Genomic DNA, 21,698 nt, shown 5'->3' on the forward strand with positions numbered 1-21,698 from the left:
GCGGCAGAGCTCAGCTGAGCAGCAACCTCGTGAGCGCAAGTGGGGGTCACCCTGGCTGAGGTTACCGCCGAGGGAATGGGGTCATCCTCCCTCAGAACCTGAGCGGCTGCGTGGGGACACGGACAAAAGCTGCTTTGTGGAAGGCCGAGGAACCGTTCAACGGCGCCACCGTGTGGCAGCGGCGGACACAGCGATCCAGTGCTCTCTCCCTCACACAACGGACCTTTTCTAGGATGGGTGAGAGAGGCGGCCTCAAGAAGCTGACTTTCTGTTAATTAGATGGAGGTTACTGGCCATGAAGGTGAAACGAGAGAGAGATCTGCCCACATTTGCAACTCAAGTTAATGGAACAATATTGACCACTTGCATACTCTTTGCTGATTTGGGTCCCAGCCAGAAGCATTGCCTAAAAATTGATAACTTAAAGACAATCCAAATTGAATGGAATAAGGACTGCTTAAACATTAGAGCTGTCCAGTCTCTCAGGTGTTTCCAGGCTCCTGACAAAGAACAGGCTCTGTGGGAGTGATGGACGACGGAGCCAGCGATTGAGTGAATTGAGAATCTGTGAGTTGATCCCAGCCCACTAAAGTTTCCACCCACCCTGTAACAGGTCTGCCAGATGGGACTTTTCCTGCCCAGGCTCACCTGTTGCCAGGCTTGGCTGGTGAGAGTCATCTCACCACGTGCAGAATTCAGAGAAGTAATATCCTAAACTGGTTCTATAACCCTTGAGAATGTAGACGGCTCTATAAAATACCTGAAGAGGCGAGAAGAGGGAGACATGGTGAAAAGATTTCTTGGAAGGGCATTTGCTGCCAAGTCCTTACCGCCATCTGAGAAGTGTGGAGGGGTGGTCATCTTCCCTCAAGCCTGGAGCCCCTACCCTCAAGGGCCTTCCAGGCATATTGGAGAAAGGTCTCATGCCTCCACTGGGACACTTAGTTGAAACAGGGTCACTGCAGACTAGGTGCCTTTGACTTCAGGCTCTCTCTTTCTCCTTCCTTTCTTCACTGAGGACTCTGTGGCGAGGACCTGCCCAGTTCACGGAGGACACTGCCATCCCAGGGCTGCCCCAAACCTGTTAACATTCTCCAGGCCCTAGGGAGAGGGCTGAAGAGGCAGTCCCAGCCTGAACTGCCCTGATTCTCCTGGGGTAAAGCTATTCTCCACTCTCCCTACTCCACCACCATCCCCCAGCCCGGTGCAAACTCCTCCCCCATGGCTCACGTCCCAGTTCTGCCCACAAGTCCCAATTCTGCCCCAATTCTGTCCTCCTGCCCAGCATCCAGTCCTTTCGGGACCCTGATCTGGCTCCATAGTCATCCTCCTTGCTGCTGCCACACGTTCAGGGACAGGTCAATGAGCAGTAACCACTGACTGAAGTCCTCCTCCTCTTCTTCCTCATGTCCTGCCCCTGCCTATGATCATCATTTGACAGATGACAGAGGCCTGATCAAGGTGAGCCATGACATGGATACTGGGTAGCAGTGTCAGAACTAGAAGGGATATCTCGGCTCTGATCTATCCACTTAGAGAGATGGAGAACATTCCATTCTTTAAGTCTCCTCCGGGCCTAACTCTCTCCATCAACTGTTGTACTTCTCAACTGTTAGCATTCCTCAGTTAGCAGCTCAGCCCATAGCACTCGAAGGTTCTTAGCACAGTGGGAGGAGGCCCTGCAGTGTGCTGCATTACCCCTATTTTAGAGATGAGGCCACAGAGAAGGAGAGAGAATGAAGGGCCTTTCTCAAGTCTCCCAGACCCACAGAAGTTCTGATCCTCTGTTCCACGTCAGAGTGACTGGCCCCAACTACTACGTCCGGGGCCCCAGTGAGAAACTTGGGAGTCCTTGTAGCTGCTGCTTCCGTCTCCTTTACCCTCCATGTCATTCCTAGAGAATGAAGGAGAATCCATTCTCCCTCATCAGTGTCTCAGGATTCTCTTCATTTCTGCTGCATCTGCTTCAGCTCAGACTTCTCCTCTGGGACAGCCACATTTGTGTCCAAATGACCTTGGTGCATCAAGTCCCATCCCACCAGCTTGGCTCCCACTCACCACAGCGTGTCTTTCCTGAGCACTGTCCAATTCATGTAGATCGATCACCCCAGTTGGGCACTATGTGCATCATCATCTAGTCGAAATGCACGGTCCATGCCAGGGAATTCAACAGAGGGAACTGAATACAGAGGACCAGTGACCGTGCTATAGGATGAGCTGAAAAGGCAAGCAGAGAACAAGGAAGCAACTCGGAATTAGCAACCGCAGCATGGGGTCCCTAAAGTTGGAGAGACTAATGGAGGATGTGTGTTATCAGAGCCTGGACGGAAGAAGGGAGCACTTGGCAGAAACTTGAACTGTGGAGAGAGAGGTTGTCCTGCAGGAGCTGGAGGCTGGAGGGAGCCATTGCCAGTAGTACTGCTCCAGGCAGAGAGAGAGGTGGAGAAACACTCTGGCCTTCCCTTTCTCCCACCAGTGCCTCCCACTGGCCAAACCTAGCAGGAAGCCAATTGACAAGTGATCCTGGGATTAGTCCTTTGCAAGCGTTGGTGGCTGTGGTGCCCAGCAAGGAGCTGCAAGGATCTGAAAGCAAACATGCATGTTTTCTGCACAGGCTCTGTGCTAGGCACTGGGGGCATAAAAACCAAATCAGACAATCACAGCCAGAAGGCATCCACAGCTATATAAATAGTTATAGTGCAGTGTGGTAGGTGATCAAGGAGATATGCCATCTAGCAGAGTGCTGGGAAGGACATCCAAATCAGTCTGCTTGGGGTGGCGGGGGCAGATTAAGTAAAGGCTCTTGGAAGAGGTGACATGTGAGTTGAAACTTGAAGGATGAATTCGATTTAATCAGATGAAAAGGAAGGTGGGACTGGGAAAGCCATTTCAGGGTAGAGTATGCTTGAAGGCAAGGAACCAAAAAGGATCATGACCAATCATAATTTCTCCATCAAGAATCCTTTGCTGGTTCCCTCTCCACATGGTACAAAGTTCTGCTCACTCTCTAGCCTTGGCCCCACCTCAAGTACGTGCCCCCATATTCCAGGTGCCTTGCCCTTTTCTCTGCGCATATCAGGCTTGTGAGTTCCCCCTCAATGCCTTTGCACAAGCCTTTCCCCCTTGTTTCCTAGCAAGATTCAGCTCAAAAATCAGCTGCTATGTGATCTTCTCTGACTCCCGAGACAAAGCTGTGCTCCCCTCGGACCTTACACGTGCACTGGTGGATTTGTTCGTATAGCACACTGCCTCCAAGAACTGTGAATAAGGTCCTCGTGAGTAAGATCTGCGTGTGTCCGTTATGTATCCTTAGTGCCTGCAAAGCGCCTGGCACAAAGTTGGCACTCCAAAAACTAGGAGAGGGAGGAAGGGAAGAAGCAGCTATGGTACATTGATTTCAAGGTCACACCGTTGATACACTTTAAAGTACTCATGTCTGTGTTGAAACTTAGAGAATTTCTTAACCACACTTTTGCGGATATTTCATTTTCAAAGCAAGCTTTGATAGAGTGGAAACGTTCTATGGGTTTTGTTTGTTTTTTTCAAGGTTGTACTGCATTTCAGAATCTACCCCCTTAATGAAGTCATCCTCAGGAAGATGATGAGTCTGGTGTTGTTGTCCTCTGTCCACCTGCCCCCAGCAAGGGTGAGATTTCACTGCGCACAACCCACTTCTGCTTCTAAGGCTCCAGAGGGTACTTCTGCTTATTTGCTTTTCTTGCAAAACACCCAGATTAGCTTTCAAAATTGCAGCTAAATCTAAGCCAAATAACTTACAAGAAAGGCAAGGGTGGGTCACTGAATAATCATTACCTGATTTGTCCCCAGCTGCCTGTCTCAGCCACATTCTCCAGCTCAGCTTGAAATAGTTTCAGTTGTTCAATATATGCCCCTACTGTCTACCAGCAGGGTATCAGCCAAATGAATTGTGGTGCAACCACAGGATTTAACACTCTGCAAACATTAAAAGTGATGTCGAAGGTCCATGTTTATTGACACAGGAGAATGTTCCTGATACCTTGTTAGGTTAATACATACATGGTTCTTTATACAGAAAAAAGATCTGAAATATGAAAACCAAAATATTTGTTATTTTTCTTATTTCTGTAATTTTCAAAAATTGTAATAATGAAACTCAAATTGTTTGTGAAAAAGTAATAATTTTAAACATTTAAACTTGATCAAAGCAAAAAGATTAAATATATATAGTATTATAGTTAATCATGGGTGACACTTACATACATATTACAAGGTTAAGAGGACTTAGATTCCCCAGCTTTTGTCACCTCACAATGTGCCACACCTATTTCAAGATTATCTTTGTTTGGTCAACCAATGGTCGGTCATTGGTGCCAATTCAACACCAACAGGAAACCCCCAATTTGGGGTGTGGTGAAGAAAGAAATTTTATTCAGTGCAAACAGCTCAATTGTGATATAGCATGGCTGTGGAACAACTCTGTAGTGTTACAGCTCAATTATGAAGCAGTATGGCTGTGAAACAGGGTGAATCTGAGGCAGCCCTGGGGCGAGGCCTCTCTCCAGCCAGCAGCTCTGCTCTGCTCTGGTCTGCTACACTTGCTTTGGTCCAGTCCGCTCCAGTGAGACGTCCTTGGTGTTTCAGCTCTAGCTGGGAAAACCGTCTTCAGTCTTCAGTGGAAAGGGAAAGTGTGCTCTCTGAACCAGAGGGGAGATGACTTATGTAAACAGAAGTCCTCACCCCTGGTCCCTGATTGGTCTGTCCTCATGCAAATGAGACCTCCACATCTTGGAGTCCTCTTGGAATGGTCCAAAAGGCACTGTCCTTATTGGTCAGAATGGAGCTGCTCTGATTGGTTGGTGAAGATGCTAATAGGGGTATAGCTGCACAGCTCCAATTGGATAAGGAAAGTCTCTGTTCAGCTGGTTGAAATAGGATTCCAGGATCTCCTTTAAAAGGGCTGACTCAGGTGGCAAAAACACAGTGCAGGAAGGCAGTTCATTGCAGGAGGCAGGCAGCTTAGGGCAGTCTTCTCCCTGAAGTGTGGTTTGCGTGAGAGGACTCTGTGTGCAAAGGGCTGCTAGGCTCTGGTTTTTACATTTGATCCCAGTTAGCCCCTAGGAGTCCTTCTTAGTGGGTATCTTTCTCAGGGTCCACAATTTTCATAGCCTATGGGGCAAATCTGGCCTGCCCCTGCTTTTGTATGGCCATGTATAGCAACCATGCCTTTTATTTTTCTATATTTTGATGCTTTGATATCTGGGGCTTTGACAATCCTGAAGGAACTGCCCCTCCTAGGGGTAGCCAATTCCTAGAGATGGTTAACAAATCAACATGCTTTTCAAGTACATACAAACCAACCAGTCAAGAGCCCACAACCCCCAACCCCTCCTTTATTTGGCTCTCACACTCCAGGCCACTGGCCACCTGCCTTAATCACAAAGGGCTGGGTACCTGACAACCAGGGACAGATCCTATGCCCCAGAGCCCACTAAAATTATTCAAACCTGCCAACCCTAAGCCTGCCTTTCCCATTTCTTCCTGCAGAAACCACAGTAAAGGCTCTTGCCTATGATTTCCCCTCACTCCTCTGCCTCCTGACTGATCCTGGCACTTCCTGGAGTGGCCCCCCCATGGCGTGGTGGGCCCTATTCTCTTGGGAATTGTAAGTAACAAACTATCTTTTCAATGGTAATCATCCCCTGATGTACAGGCCTTACAAGACCTCAAATTTTCTATTAATACAGTATATTTTAAAATATGGTTGAAAAAATCAAAAGAAAAATAATATTTCAGGACACATGAAAATTATATAAAATTCAAATTGTATTGGAACCCAGCCATACTCATTGCTTCACATATTGTCTGTGGCTGCTTTTGTCCTACCATAGCAGAGTTGAGTAGTTGTGACAGAAACCTTATGTCCCACAAAACCTAAAATATTTAATAGCTTCACAGATGTACAGGCATATCTTGTTTTATTGCATTTCACTTTATTGCACTTCACAAATGTTGTGTTTTTTATAGGTTGAAGACAAGACTCTCCACCCAGCAAAAAAATTATGATTCGCTTTATTGAGCTACTTGCTTTATCACAGTGGTCTGGAATTGAACCCGTAATACCTCTGAGGTACGTCTGTGGTTTGTGATCTCTGCTATAATCTATAGAACATGGTGCTTATTTTATTTGATTATTTAAGCTATAAATGTATAAATCCACCCATTGCTCTTTATGTGTGGTATAGATCTGCTTCTAGTCTGAAAGCTTCAGAATCTCTGGTTATAGCTTTCTTCCTAGGGTCTACTCCTTAACTGTCGCCAGTGTCTGATTTTTTTTTAAATGATCCTCAATAAGAACATTTTATAGTGTGACTCAGAACACCCACACAGATAACAGAAACAAATTTTATGAAACATTATTCATCCTTATAATGTGTGGATCACTTTGATAGTTTCTGTTCTCTTCTCTATTTTTAAAATATACTGCTTATAATCTACTGTTTACAACACCCACTTGTGAGTCAATGTGCACATTTTAATAAACATCATGAATCCAATAGACTCAAATCCAAACAACGCAAAATGTTTCTCCTCTGCGCAGTGTACTGAGGAAGACAAATATAGAAACGGATAATAACAATAAAGCACAAATGACATAATATAAATATAAAAGAATGCTCTAAAAGAAAAAGAGCTAATTTTTTTTAATGAAGTTGTTGGATAGAGTTTCATAGAGAAAGTAAGATTTAAATTGAGTCTTGAAGGATGGTCAGGGACTCCTTGGGAGAGAAGCCAAAGAAAGGCAGGATTCACTCCATGTCAGAAAGACATACTCTATAACAGAACCTCCACAAGGCTGAGGACTAATCTTACTCGATTGTTTATTTCCAGTTCCTGGCATGTTTGGCACCAGTAGGTGTCTGTTATGGGCTCACATAGTAATTACCCCAGGCCCAACCCTATCTATCTCTAAATTATGTAAATTTGAGTTTTTATGTCTCCCCGCCATTCCCCTTTCTTACCACTTTTCACTTCTATCAGGGTCATTTCCTCCTAAATATTACCTAATTTTCAGTTTTTTAGGTCAGGTATGACTCTCCCTTCAGGCATGCCTATGAATCAACAATTTGTTTTATTATGCAGATAATTTTAGAGTTGCCCTCCCTTTCAGTCCTGGGCCTCTCTCTGCCCATCTCATCCAAATTGGACAAATGAAATATTCATAATAGTTTCCTCCATTTTAGTCATGTGCTACGGGAGTGATAGAGGGTGGGAGTGGGTACAAGCAATAAGGAAGCGCCTTTTTGGTAAAGAATTTAAAAACATAATAATAAAACCAACTAAAAATAGGTCTGCTTTCTATTATCACCATGCAACAGCAATTCTAAATGATGTCAGTAATAAAATATTCCTCCCTCCTGGGCCTGCTCCACTGTTACCCTTGCCCGCCCCCACCCCACCCCCCACCCCCCGCTACATTGGTAGGCACTGCTCCATTTAGGAACCCAGAACAGGCAAGCACCTTGAAATGTCCATCTTTTGCATCATCTCTGCCAGAGAGTTTCTTTTTCCAAGCATAAGAGATGTCCTCCTTCTTACTGTTCTTTCTTCCCTTGACTTCTGCACAACCACGCTCTCCTGGTTTTTCTCCATTGCCTCACTTATACTTCCTTTGTCTTCCTCCAAAATTGTCCCTCCCCTTCAGTGAACTAGGCAGGAAGCAGGCATGCTTAGTTTATTCCAAGAAGCTAGTTACATGAGCAACTCTTGCCCAAGCTTTGCCATGCAAATGTTGTTGGAGGAAAAACAGAAAAGCATCATGTTCCAGAGGGGTTTCCAAGGCCCAGGAAGAGAAGTGTGTCCTAAATGAGGTGAGCAAGAAAGACAAAGAATGAGGGGAGGGCAAAGCTGGACATTTGTGATGTGAATGAAGCTGGCTTTCTGAGGTCTGTTGTAGATACTTCCCACACAAGATTCTTATGTCGGATTTTAGGAATGAGACAAAAAGTGCCAAATACTTTATGACAGAATTATATTACTCCATAGCACAGCAGAAGGTTTGAATCTTTTAGATAAAGGTGGTGGTAGGTTTCCAGGTTGTAAAAGCAAAGGATCAAGGGGAAGCGCCAGGAGGAGGTGACCAGCCACACAAAGCAACCTGTGTGTTCCTCTCTTGTACTTATCTTGGCATGGGTACCCCGTACATTCCCCAAACAAGAGCTCCTCATCAGTGGTGCTCAATCTCACACATGGCCAGTTAGGGGCAGGTGGAAAGTTTGGCCTGCTCAACCATGGTTTCATCCACAGCCTTGCTAATGGCCCAGTGCAGTGGCTATCAAGGTCTTTATCCAGACGTGAGTGTCTAAAGAGCATCTCCAGCACTGTGGCTAGGGGCAGAGTCCAGGGCCCAGCCCCTACACCTGCGAAAGTAACCGGTGTTGCTGGTACCTAGGAGAGACAGAAACAGGAGAAGTGCAGCCTCTTGTATCACATGCACTTATAAGTGTAGAAAAAGGCTGAACACCCACACTGTGGCACTAACAAGGAAAAGTTCATTGCCTTCCAGCTCTGGAGGTGGAACTCTCTAATCCTTCCTTATCCTCCATGAGGTTTATCATTCGGAGGGACAGAGACAATGGACAATCTGACCCAACATGAAGTGGCATCTGAGGTCTTCCCAGAAGTGGGCCCTCAGCACCCACTCTATTTCCACTCCAATTCTACTCTAGAATGTTAAACTCTATGCAGTAGCTGGCCTCAGCCATGCCTCTCTGCCCCCTCTCCTCCCTCTCCATCCATATTCCTGTTCACCAGAGTCTGGGCATCGTAGCATTGGCTCCTGTTTGGCACATGATGTCACTAAATGCACTGCTCCAGTAAAGAAAAGGACTCCAGTCAACTGCAGGGTCCCCAAGAATTGGAAGGGCTATGGGCTGTAGGAGGGAAATACCCCATCACTCTGGGCACCCACCCAAAGGAGAGAAGAATAACATCACAAGAAAAGATGAAAATCACATAGGATGACGGTATTTTATGTAGATATTAGGAAACTACTTGAAAACTTTGGAGAGGAGGAATCCTTTTTAAGAAAGCACAAAATCCAGAAACTATGAAGGAAAAGATTACTATACAGTAAGTCCTGGCTTCACATCTTTAACAGGTTCTGTGACTTTAAGCACACTGATGTATAACAAAACCAATTTTACCACAGGCTCATTGATATGAACAAGAGCTAAATTCCTACAGCATCTCATCAACATTATAATGAAACAACATTGAACAAAATGATGTTATTCAAGAACTTGCTGTATTAAACTATTTTTTAAACATATATGAAAAAAATTATCATAAAGGAAATTAAACCAAAACAATAGAGTAGACAAAATACATTTAACACATATGGTAGATAGATTTTGTTTATACAAAGAGAGCCAACAAACTTATTTAAAAACAGACTAATGAAAAAGTGGGCCTAGGATGTGATCATGTAATTGATACAGAAAGAAATGCAAATACCCAAAAATTCTATAAAAAGAAACTCAATCTCACTAATAGGATAATGTAAACTAATATAAAATAAAATATAATTTTCACACCTGAGATTGGAAATTTTTTTACTTAAAAATATTTAAAGGACTTAACAAGCAGAACTAGCAAAGAAGAAGGAAACAGGAATGCTTAGGCATTGTTTGAAAAAGTCTGATAATTTCCAGTGATATCACAAATCCACATACCTATTGGCCTAGAAATCTCATTTTATGGATCTATCCTACAGATAAAAAGCAGGCGGTATTTAGATTCAAACTCACCATTGATTTTAGTGGCAAAAAAAGGGAAAATTGTCAAAGGAAAAATTTTCCCTTATACTTGCCCATAAGATGACCACACTGACTATCATATTTCATCCCAACTGATTGATAAAGGACATGAACTTGAGTGACCCTGGGAAGACAGACCCTAACAGACCTATTGGAAGACATTTCCTGACCAGTGAACAATGGAACAGACACGTGGACTCTTTTCATCCTTAATTAGCATAAGCATTCCTGTTCCCCATCTGCAAACTTCTCAGTGAATTTTTTCACTGGGGTGTCCTCCTTGCCTGGAAATTTCATAAATGTTGTATTTTTAAATGTTCTTGTGGTTTCTACTTTATTTTTTGACAGAATGAATGACACAGATGAGTGATCGTTCGGACATTCTCATAGGACAAATCCTGGGAAGAGACGGGTAGGCAGTTGCAGGTACCAGTAAGTATCTGAAGTTCGGTTGAGGTGTCTGGGAAGAAGTAGATCCAGAAAGACATCAGCAAAGAGGTGCTCAGATGTGTGATCCTTTATCTATGTTCATTCTTTACTTGCAGTCAACTTCCAGTGCCCAGTGCTTCCTGTTGCTGATAGTTCTAAACAAATATGTTGTTTCCTTCCCCATTTGTGATTTTTTTCAGGAAACAAGGGAGCCATGTGGCCATCTCACGATAGAATAAGCATAGATGTCCGGAGTCTCCCCATTAATTAGCGTTACTATATAGCATTGATAAGAAAACAAGACCTGTCTGTGTTTCAGGGAGGAATCTCAATCTTCAGATTCATGTAAAAAATTTTAGATTTATCTAAAAATGTAGATTCATCTACATTTAACTCAGTTTCTATTTGTAGCCCCACCACCATCAGCATTGCTGCTGCTCTTTAGGAAGAGTGGAAATTTAATCCCATCATATTATGGTTCATCTCCGCCCCACCTCACAGCTCTTTGCCTCCTCTGTGCCATTGTTGAGAATTAACCATCAATTACTCACAGAGATATTACTGTTTGCTCACTGGCCTCAGGTCCCCAAAGCTCTCTCTGAAGTTCTATCAACCTTTGCTGTCCCCAAGAACTCTACCCAGACAGTATCATGCGTGGGCCCGTTCTTCAGGACCCACTCAATGCTCTGGGCCTTTGGGACTTGGGAACTGCTGGGAGGCTGTGGCCATTCCTTTCAGGAAATTTCCTAATTCTTTAGACTTTAACACCAGACTTCCTCCCAGCCCCACCTCACCCAGTAAACTCTTAATTATGATTTTTGACTCAAAAGTACTCCCTCCATTGTTATGTTTACCCTCAGAGGCATCTCACTTAATCTTCTGAGCAAGTTTGGGCTTTGTAGCCAGAAACTAGCCAGCTGTTTTCTACTGTCCTCTCTTTCCCTGAGGCAATTAACTTAAACTGGCCCAACTTCTTGGATGGAGGTGGTTAGAGAGACAGTTCAGAAAAAAAATAAATAAATAAAAAGAAATACTCAAGAGGAGAAACACATTAATTAATATCTCCAAGTATCACTCTAGTACTTGTGTTTATTTGTATTTCCTCAGAAGTAGGCCCTATATCTAGCTCTGATCATTTCATTGTACCTGAGACTCCCATCAACTACCCACTCACTACCCCCACATGGGTATCTAAGAAACAGAATGAGACAACATAATTTTTCCTGTTCTGAGCATTACAAATTTCCATTGACATTGAATCCCTGACACAAAGGGGGATTAGAAATAACCTCAAATCTACATTTAAGCCACACCTGGTTTACTATAGTGGAGGGAGCATCAATTTTCCAATATCTCCTCATCACAGAGAGGAGCATGAGGGTTAGGGTCCTGTTGTCAGTTGAATGATAATGGCTTCTGATTGGTAGGTGGGTGGTACTATGCTAATTAGGAATTTTGTGACGCCAACTTTCTTTAAGAAATAATACTTAATAGAGTCCAAAGTGCTTTGTTAAATTTGTGGAATATAATTATGATAAATGTATTTTTCTAAGGGCAGAAGGGGTGGGAAATGGGAGAAATCTCTCCATTAACAGAATAGAAATAGACTTCCCAGAACCAACAGAGGCAAATGGCAGATTCTTAAAACTACCCTTTCAGGAACCATTTCTAACGCATGTTACCAGAGAAGTGTTTCTCAATAAAGTAAAGCTTCAGAAACCCTGATGATGATCAGTGTAGTACTCTCTTCTGAGTGTGCAGTTGGCCAGTAGTGCCACCTGGTGGGCTTACTGCTTTCTTCCTTAAGAGGGAGGGAACAGAAGCTGAGAGGCTCTTTTCTAATGTAATCGCTTGCATTTTGTTCTCCATTCTTGTGGTTTTTTCCCTTTCCAGTCAAGGGAAGTGGTAACATCTATTTATATTCTTTTATTTCAATTTTTATGGCAATATTAAGGGTGTATTTTTAAAATCTGTTATATAGTATCTTAAGATAGAACAAACCACAGTATATTTAGCCATTGATGCGCCATACTATATTTAGCCAGCAGGTTTCTTTCAATTCTTTGCTGTAACAAGCAGTGCTGCAATGAACACTCTTGTGTGTCTTGTGCATATGTGTGAGTTTTCCTTGGGAGTAGATAAGATGTGGAATTACTGAGTCAAAGAGTATGTTTAAGTTCTACCATATTTCCCTGAAAAAAAAGACCTAATCAGAAAAGAAGCCCTAGCATGATTTTTCAGGATGCTTGTACTATAAGCCCCGCTCCCAAAATAAGCCACAGTTAAGATCGTCAGCCAGAAGGATGCATTTCGGACGTCCATTGCAACACACGATGGACATGTTGAATTATAAAATAATAATATTAATATATGATTAAATATAAACAAATAATATTATTGACATTAATACTTAAAATAAATAATAATATAAATTATAATCAAGTGTTTGTAAATACCCAAGCAGGGAACTTTGGATGAGAGGTAAACGCCTATGCAAACAGATGAACTCAAGACTTATTGCCGAATGAAAAATCGGAGTACAGACACAACTCATGAGTAATGTGCGCACTGGATAACGGTCGTGGTTGTGTCTAATATGACTCTTCATAATTCAATATGTCATGTGTTGCAATGGACATACTTAATGCACTCATGTGAAATAAAGAAACATTTTCTGAATTTTGGTGCCTGCAATTTTTCGTCGCTTTTGTGTGGACCACCATTCTTAACTGTCATTATTTTTGTTGCCACTCCTGTCTCATAAGTCTTCAATTAACACGATTTAATAATGCTAGGTTTAAAGTGAATAATATTTTGACCCCCAGACGAGTGCAAAAAGAAAGCTATTCCGTCGAGTACAAGAAAGGAATCGTGGAGGACTCCCAGGGCAAGAATCTTATGGCTTTCTGCAAAGAAAAGAAGTTGGATCTCCAAATGGTCCGAAAATGGCAAGCAGAGTATGGTAACCTCAGTCAACAGGTGGACGAGGGAAATGCTAAGAAGCACAAGTGTGGATCAGGTCGGCAACCATTATTTCCTGAGCTGGAAGACATCATCTGTGAATGGATTGCTGACAGGAGAGCAAAGGCTTTGGTTTTGCACAGGGCTGACAGTCAAGCATTTGCCCTTGCAATGGCACCACAGTTAGAAATATCCCCAGAAGAATTCAAAGCATCACAACACTGGCTGGATGGCTTGCTTCAGCGATATGAACTGTCTCTAAGATCGACAACACTGTTCATGCTGGCAGATACTGAAGTTATTTAACATGCACTTGCATTCAAGTCCTTTGTTGATGGCATCGACTTTTCTAAATACCACCTCGCCAACATGATTGCTATGGATGGAACTGCAGTGTTTATGGGCCAAGGATCTCAAACGACAATTGATCAGACGGGTGCCTCGTCAATCTACAGTCCCTCCACTGGTTACAAAAATGCACATGTTACATGTATTTTGGCAATTCATCTGGATGGAAAGAAAGCTCCACCTCTAATCATCACTAAGGGCAAGAAAGATAAGGTTGACCGTGTTTCAGGCATTTATGTTCTTGAAACCGAAAAAGCCTGTTGCACACAAGCAGTTATAAAGAAATGGGTCGATTTAATGCTACCACTTGTTTTGCGAGGTGGCCAAAGAGGTCTGCTAGTCTGGGACTCAGCCAGCACTCACAGCGCTAAACACATGAAGAAGTTCCTTGCAGAGAGAATAGATCAAATAATGATTCCTGCAGGAATGACTGCCTATCTCCAGACTCTTAATATTGCAATAAATAAGCCATTCAAGGACGATTTGTGCATGGAAATCAATGACTATATTGAAAATAGAATGGAAAGAAATCAGCGTGGAAACATTGTGAGGCCTAGTCTGCAAGAGCTAGGTGTGACTTGGGTGAAGAATTCATGGGATAAAATCACTAATAGCTGTGTTGCCAATGCACTACGAGTAGGCTAAATGGACAAGAAGTGCTCGTTTAAGGAGAGCTCTATTGCTGGACATGAGAGATAGGGGCCAATGGTTCTACAGGAAATGGAGTCGCAAGAAATTCAAGCTGGAATTCGGGGTTTGGAGAGTTATGACAATGTTTCAGAAGATGACATGCCTGTATTTGAATAAATGTAGATTTTTATACATGAACAAATGAATAAATGTAGATTGTTGTACATGAATAAATGTAGATTGTTGTACATGAAAAAAATAAGACATCCCCTGAAAATAAGCCCTAATGCGTCTTTTGGAGAAAAAAGTAATGTAAGACCCAGTCTTATTTTCGGGGCAATACAGTAATTTCCTTTCAGTTCACTCAAAGTTTATACTGTGTCAACAGTGTGTGGAGTTAATATCTTATCTCTATATTCTCTCTCTCTTTCAGTCTAGAGAGGGGAAATAATCTTATCATTGCTCAAATTTTAATCCCCCTGATTACTAAGTGTAATACATGGGAGCTGTTTTCATATTTAATGGCCGTTCATGTTATTTTCTTTTGTGAATGCCTGTAAATATGTTTTATACAGTTGAATGTTGAATTGTATGTGTTTTTCTTTTTCATATGTAAGAGTTCTTTGTATATTTCATATGTAGGAGTTCTTTAGTCCTTGGTTGTACTTCTCAGTTTTTAATTTTGTTTATGGTGTCTTATATTATTCAGAAGTTACCAATACTGATATAATCAGGTTTGTTGATCTCTTTCGTAGTTTTTCCTTTTTGTTTTGAGAGGATTTTACATACTTTTTAAAATTTATTTTACATATGGAAGTTTGTACCTTTTAAACTCAGCACCCCCATCCCCCCACCTCCTGCCCTGCTAGAGTGCAAAGATGGTACCCACCAATCTCTGACCTGCAGCTTGTTCCAGCAGGCTCTTAGATGTGTGTTAAATTAGATGCCTGCCCCTCAGGCTGACACTTTAATATAAGCAAATGAGCCTCTTTCACTTAAAGCCTCTATTGGCTTCTTCTGCCCTGCGCCCTGGGGTGGGTGAGTCTGAGCACATGAGCACTTTAAGAGCCAATTCTCAGATTGCTACAGTCTTGTGGATCTGGTGGACCGGAGCCCTGTTGGTTTTCAAAACTTGATGTTTTGAAGGCTCATCTCTGGTGTAGGTCTTAAAAGTTGGGATCCTCATGTGGGGCACAAACCCTTCACTCCTCAGGAAGAAAATCTGGGTTTTGAGTTCTCTCAGGATTGTGGATCCCCACACTGGGGGGTGGGGTTTATAGCAAGGTTGTGTCCCAGCCTTTCCTACCTGTGTAAGTGTGCTCTTCTCATTTGCCAATGTGTAGTCATTGCTCAGCCAGCCTTGTTTTTTTTCAAAGGAAATTGTTCTAAATGTAGCTGTGGACTTTGTGTCGGTAGGAGGAGGTGAGTGAGTTCAGTTGTCATCTTGAACCAGACCCATCAAAAGGTACATACCTTTTATTTTTTTTATGACTTTATAATTTTTATATTAATTTCTTTAACGATCAGAAACATACTTCTATAATTGGTTAAGGATCTAGCTCAACCTTTTTCCATATGTACGGACACAACTTGTTAAATAGTTCACCTTTCTAAACTGATTTGAATAGCCACCTTTTTCATCTAGTAAATATCAATGTATACAAGGGTTTCAAGGTCAGTAGAGAGATTCTGGCTAGAGATGCAAGCTTGGGAGAAATTGGCATTTTCATGGCATTTGGAGTTTGCAAGTGAAATCGATCTCCGGAGGATAATGTGAAGAGTAAAAAGGAAAATAAAGGAGACTGAAGATAAAATTGAAGGAGAACAGAGCATGAGGCAGAGATGCAATGTCTATTGCATCTGAGCTCCTTGGAAGAGTCACATTCCTATCTCAGGAGTGTATAGGAACCCCATCAAGAGCACAGGATCCTGCTGCCAGATTAGACTCAAATCACCCCTGATGGTTCCTGAGGCTCTGCTTTGCCTCTTGAAATCCCTGGGTCTCTGATAAGCATTAAGTCCTTACTAGCACCACTTGTGGGAGGAGAGTTTGGTTCCTACAACTAGGGGGCACTACTGACACGTCCCATGTGCATGTATGCTCTGGGTGCTAAAAATCCTAGGATGCTGGAACCATTTTGCACAAATACACATCTTACTTTCCCAAAGTGCCAATAGCATCTTCTTTGAGAAACCCCAGAAGAACAATGGGTAAGGAAGCTATTGCAAATCTACAGAAGAAATTACGAAGACCTGAGCCAGAGCAGCGACAAAGAATCCAGAAGAGGGGGTGGGAATAAGGAGTATTTATGAAGTAAAATCAACAGGAATGGTTGTGACTGGATGATCCTCACTAAGAGGGAGGAGTAAATGAAGATCCCCAAGATTGTAGTTTGGGCAGGTAGGTGGATGAGGATTTCATCTGTCAAGATAGAAATACAGGAGCAGATCTGGGTAGGTAGGGAATGATTAATTCAACTTGACACATGGTGAGTTTGAGGTCCCTATAGGAGATTGTGTGTGGGTGCTCTGCAAGTCAAGAGGCTCTGGACATGTAAGAAACAGGTATAGAGAAAAATCCCATACAACAGACTGAGGGGAACAGCCAGGTTTGGGAACCACTCATCGCCTACATGTCCACATGGATAACTAGCATCCGTGGGAAACATCCCAGCAACACACACAGACCACTTGTCATCGTCCTAGGCCAGCCATGCGTCCACAGTGAAGCCTGCCTATGGTTTTGAGGATCCATGACACAGCTAGTCTGGGGCTGACCCTGATTCTCAGTGTGAGTGCTCCCAGACTCCTGGCTGCATCAGACACAGCAGGCCTTCCTGCTGTGACATGAACTTGGCTTGGCTAGTGTAAATTCAACAACACTGGAACTTTCATAGCTTCTGTCTCTTCTGGAAGAAACAAGCAAGGGGAGGGAAGATAGTAAAACGAAATAACAATTATGTTCTATCCCATGTGCACGGGTGCCTGGGGGAGGCATTTAAGCCACAAACCCCTCTCACTTCAACTCGAAGATAAATTTGATGTAGATTATAATTCTTGTCAATGTCATATAAAGTCCTTAACAAACACACAGCTTCAAGCTCCCATTACAGATTACTACATCTAACTCCTCCTGAAACAAAAACCTGGAGCTTCCACTAATCCCATCATTGTTACTTTGTGGACCTCACATTCTTGTCCTTCATCCTTTCAGGGAAGTGTCAGCAATGCTGAGTCCAAGGAGGAAGGATTCTCAGAACATCCTCTCAGCTGAAAGGGACTGGCCAGAAGCCAGCTGTCAGGCTATGATTTGCAGATTAGAAATGTGCCTATCTCTGAGTTCCTAGGAAATACTACTCAATATTATTCAAGAGGATAATCTCTTTGTTCATTTCTTTCATTGCTGCTCATTTGTTCTTCTAATTGAGGGTTTCCTTTCTGCTGGCTTTGGAACACTCTAGCTTTCCCCTGTATATGTCCCTCGTTCAAACATTAGCCTCCCACCTTAAGTGAAGGAGTTTATATTGAGTCCTACGACTCATCTTCTCTTTCCCACTGCAGTAACTATTCTGTCCTCAACTTCAAGTCACGGTGGAGATTCTGGATTTAAGACATATCTTTGCTGAACCGTTCAAAGAGGGCTTTTCAAAGGGATGGCACTTATGCTGAAGGGGTAAGATTAGACCACTTCTGGCACTCAAAGGCTACATTTATTTCAAAATATCTTTGCTCAGTTTTTCAAAAATGCAGCTCTCGCCCCACCTGCATCAAATTCTCCTGGGGAACCTGTTAAAACTGCAAATTCTTGTGCTTCACCCCAGACCATTCAGCCTCAGACCTCTGAGGGTGAGGCTTAGAAATCTCCAGGTTAAACAAACATCCAAGTTGATTCTTAAATACACAAGATTTGAGAACCACTGAGAATTTTGATAATAAATAAACATCAGGTGTTATTTAACTTAGCCTCAAAATATCTGAATAGCGCACTGCAAGGGGTTGTTTTTTCTTTCTAAATAGCAAATGCATTTCTTTGAATATAATCTAGCCAGATGCTCAAGACGTGCAATAGAGCAGAACAGAGCTACTCTGGGGGAGGTGGGAAGGGGGAAGGATTGGTGTTTCACCACTGACTCCGCCTTTAGCAAACTTTCTCTTCCCTGCCCTGAAAAGCACAGATTTGGGGATTTGTTATACCTGTTTTGAATCAGACACTCATTTAGCTAAGTGAAATTGACTTTGAAGGTTATTAAACTCAGTGTTCTTTCCACCAACCGGGAGCAATAACACCTAACACACAGCGTTTTTGTGAGCGTGGTCTTGACCTGAAGGCACTCCGTTGGTGGCTGGTGCTGAGGCCCATAGGAGGAATGGGCAGGGAATGGGTTTAATTAATTACTGTTGAGTTAGATTTCTGTCACTTTAAAGACTTATTCACTACTGAATTCTGTCCCTACAATCACCAGCCCTTCACATCTTTTTTGATAAACTGGTCTAAGGAATATTAGGGCTATAGGTTGAAACCTGGCTTGTAGTTGGCTAGTAAGAGGTGTGTCATGTGGAGTCTCTGGTCCCACTCCACGCATCAGAATGCAGGACATGGTGAGGCCAAAAAAGAACACCCACAGAGCCATAGATAGGGGAATCATACCACTATATTCTCACTGGCGGCTGGGTTGGAGATACAGGAAGCAGGAGCCAGACAATCCGCAATCCGCCGTCCGCTTCTCTGCCAACCAACCAACCCAACCCCACTTGCTAGCCACAATTCATGCTTGCTAGCTTAGCCATGCCAGTTACATTAGTGGCTAATGGCTAACCGGTAACAGCTGATGGCCACCCAGATACAGCGGATGGCCATCTAATAACCGAGTCAGCACCTTTCCATGTGAGACTGAGAGCCTGGAAAATGCACCTGTCCCCACAAAGTGTCTTGTTAATTTGGAACTAGCAGACTAAAATCCTTTTAAAAATCCTGATCAACAGAGTCCAGAAAGCTTTTTCTTGAAATAAAAAATTAAAAGGACAAAAACCAAAACACAACTTGTTTTAAAGTGTTTGCCGGGAGAGTGTATTGCACAGGTGGGGAAAAGAGCTATGAGTATCATATGAGGGGGGATTTCTAGTGTGTGTTAGTGAAGAGATATTTCTGGACCTGCAGCTCACCAGGTACCAAGATAGGGAGTTGTAATGCTGAGAGCACAAGGCTGGCCTGGCCTGTGTCATCACCTGAGTGGTGGCTCTCTTTTTCCTTAGCAAAGTGAGAGGGAGAGAACACAGCCTAAGTCATGATCTTCTCAAATCCCGTCTTAGTTTATTTATTTAATTATTCAAGCTGGACATTTTCTTCCTTTTTAGAAGATCCTCAAGAGATTTGTTGCTGTTTTCTTGTATAGTTTCTATTTAATTCATTTTCTGTTACATTCTTAAAGTCACAAGTGCATCTTTGCTAATAATATCAAGGCATATAAATATAGTAGTTCCCTCCCAAGAATTCAAAGATCAAACAATTATTTTTCTTGCAGGTTAATTTTGTCTGGTAATAAGGCATCTGATCATTGCACATGGTATCAGGGCTGCCAACAGAAGGTACCTAGTAAGGATGAGAGCCCATATAGGGTTTTGACATAGTGAAGGATTGCCTGAGAAAGTGAAGATCAAATTGATTCAAAGAGAGTAAAGCTTTCTAGGCTGTGACAGCATCCGTGTGTAGGGGTATAACTTGGCACATTATGGGGAATTCGAAACTAGAGAAATATGCATGTTCCCTATGATATCAAAGCCAGATGAGGGGATAGAAAGGAAGGAGAGGGAGAAAGGGAGAGAGGAAAAGAGAGAGAGAGAGAGAGAGCGAGAGAGCACATGATGAATATGCGATAAGGAAACACTGATAACAAAAGCTTTCAATCACACAGGTTTGAATCCTGAATAAGCTGATACCAACTAACCGCACGACTTGAAGAATGCTCTGTTCAAATGTTGTTTTATCAAGTTTCTAAAAAGAAGTGAAGAAAGAACCTGCCTGCCATGCAGGGATGTTGCGAGGTGCAGCACCCAGTCAGGTCAGGGCTTCCTGTCCACGCTTCAGAAACCTTTGAACCTGGCTAGTGACGCTGGCAGACAGGGCGGCCATGGAGAAAGTGCACTTGGCGCCAGGCCTCACGTAGAAACTGGGGAGATCCCTGGAGAAGGTGGGCCACATTCGGGCTGGATCTGGGTCGCTCTAGCCCTTGGCTTTGATTAGGCTGCGGCCTCCCGGACCTGGGGAAGGCCTGCTGAGACATTGCCCAGGCGGGGTGAGCTCTGGAAGATGGGGCCTCCGTGGTGGATGGGACCTCTGAATGGTCCCCAAATGGTGACCATCTGGTGCCAAACACCTATAACCCTCTGCAGGAAGTCCCAGGCTCTGGGAGGTCCAGAAGGGGTTAGCTGTCCATTGAGGCCTTGCCCTTTGACCTTTTACGTCATCTCTTCACGTGCTGGACTTCTGAGTGCAGCTTTCTCTGCGACGTGTTCCAGGGAGACGTCACAAGCGCCTGGCTGGACAGTTAGTTCAGTGCGTGCTGTAACTAGAGAACAGATAGAAGCTGAGGAGAAGCTCTCCGAGTTTCGTACTCTATTCTCGGGTTTGTTGGGAGCACAACTGCCTCTATATGGGCAATTTGTTTTGTAAGTTTCTACTTCTATTCCGCCACCGTACCTTTCCTGGTGGCCGACTGCCCGGTGGCCGTCGCCCGGTGGTTTTCGGTCGGCCGTGGTGGTGGCCCCCCCGGCCGGAACCACCCTGCCGCTCCAGCGCAAGCCCTGCGCCCTGGTCCCCGCCACCCGGAGCGTGTGAGGATACCAGCCGCCTTTCACACCCAGTGGACGAGGAGGGCATGTATACCGCAGGCCTTCTATTCCTTTCTGGGGAGCCTCCCCTTGGTAACCTGGAAGGACCCTCCAAAGAAGCCTCGACTGTGTACCTCTGATTCCAGGATGTTTGGTCCCCCGAGAACCATATTTATCCCTCCTCCAATGCGAAAATTTACTCTCCCGCGTTCACCACCTACAGCAGATAGTCAAGTCTACGATGCCAGTACCATCCAGTGCCGTCCCATCCCACTTCCTTGCTCAAAGGAGATGGAGGTGAAGATCCAAGAAGAGCCCCAAAAAGCGAGAGCAGAAAACGAAGAGGATCACGTGGGTGCCAACGGACAGAACCATGAGAACAGCCACCAGAGCAGTGGGGATCTGCCTTTAACAACGAGGCCCCCGAAGACCCACGGAGCCGTCAGTTCCGTGGAGCGCGGTCCTGGGCCTCTGGGCGGCGGTCCCCAGCACCCACAATCCAGCTGGAGCGAGAACGCCCAGGAGCCGCCTCCAAAGCCTGATCCCGAAGCAGCAGCGCTGTCGGCCCCAACCGCAAGCTGCTTCCCGCTGCCAGAGAGACCCACAAAAGAAGCGCTGGGTGAAGACCATCTGCACGGCAGTCCGGACTCACTCACGTCGGGTAAGGAGAGGCAAAGCCCCAAACCATCAGACATGCCATCCAGG

The 21,698-nt window shown here is 43.9% G+C and overlaps 1 long non-coding RNA gene and 1 pseudogene across 1 annotated transcript; both read left to right on the forward strand.

Moving 5' to 3' along the window:
• Window positions 1-1,328: 1,328 nt before the first annotated feature.
• Window positions 1,329-14,260, forward strand: LOC141571838 (uncharacterized). The gene is made up of 6 exons (XR_012496895.1): window positions 1,329-1,461; window positions 3,548-3,646; window positions 5,527-5,644; window positions 6,007-6,109; window positions 10,146-10,229; window positions 13,052-14,260. It is a non-coding gene; the product is annotated as an uncharacterized LOC141571838 (long non-coding RNA).
• LOC141572015 (small nucleolar RNA U3) lies at window positions 11,870-12,058 on the forward strand (annotated as a pseudogene).
• Window positions 14,261-21,698: the final 7,438 nt, after the last annotated feature.

This window comes from Rhinolophus sinicus, linkage group LG05 (genome assembly GCF_036562045.2).
Source record: "Rhinolophus sinicus isolate RSC01 linkage group LG05, ASM3656204v1, whole genome shotgun sequence".
Lineage (NCBI taxonomy): Eukaryota > Metazoa > Chordata > Mammalia > Chiroptera > Rhinolophidae > Rhinolophus > Rhinolophus sinicus.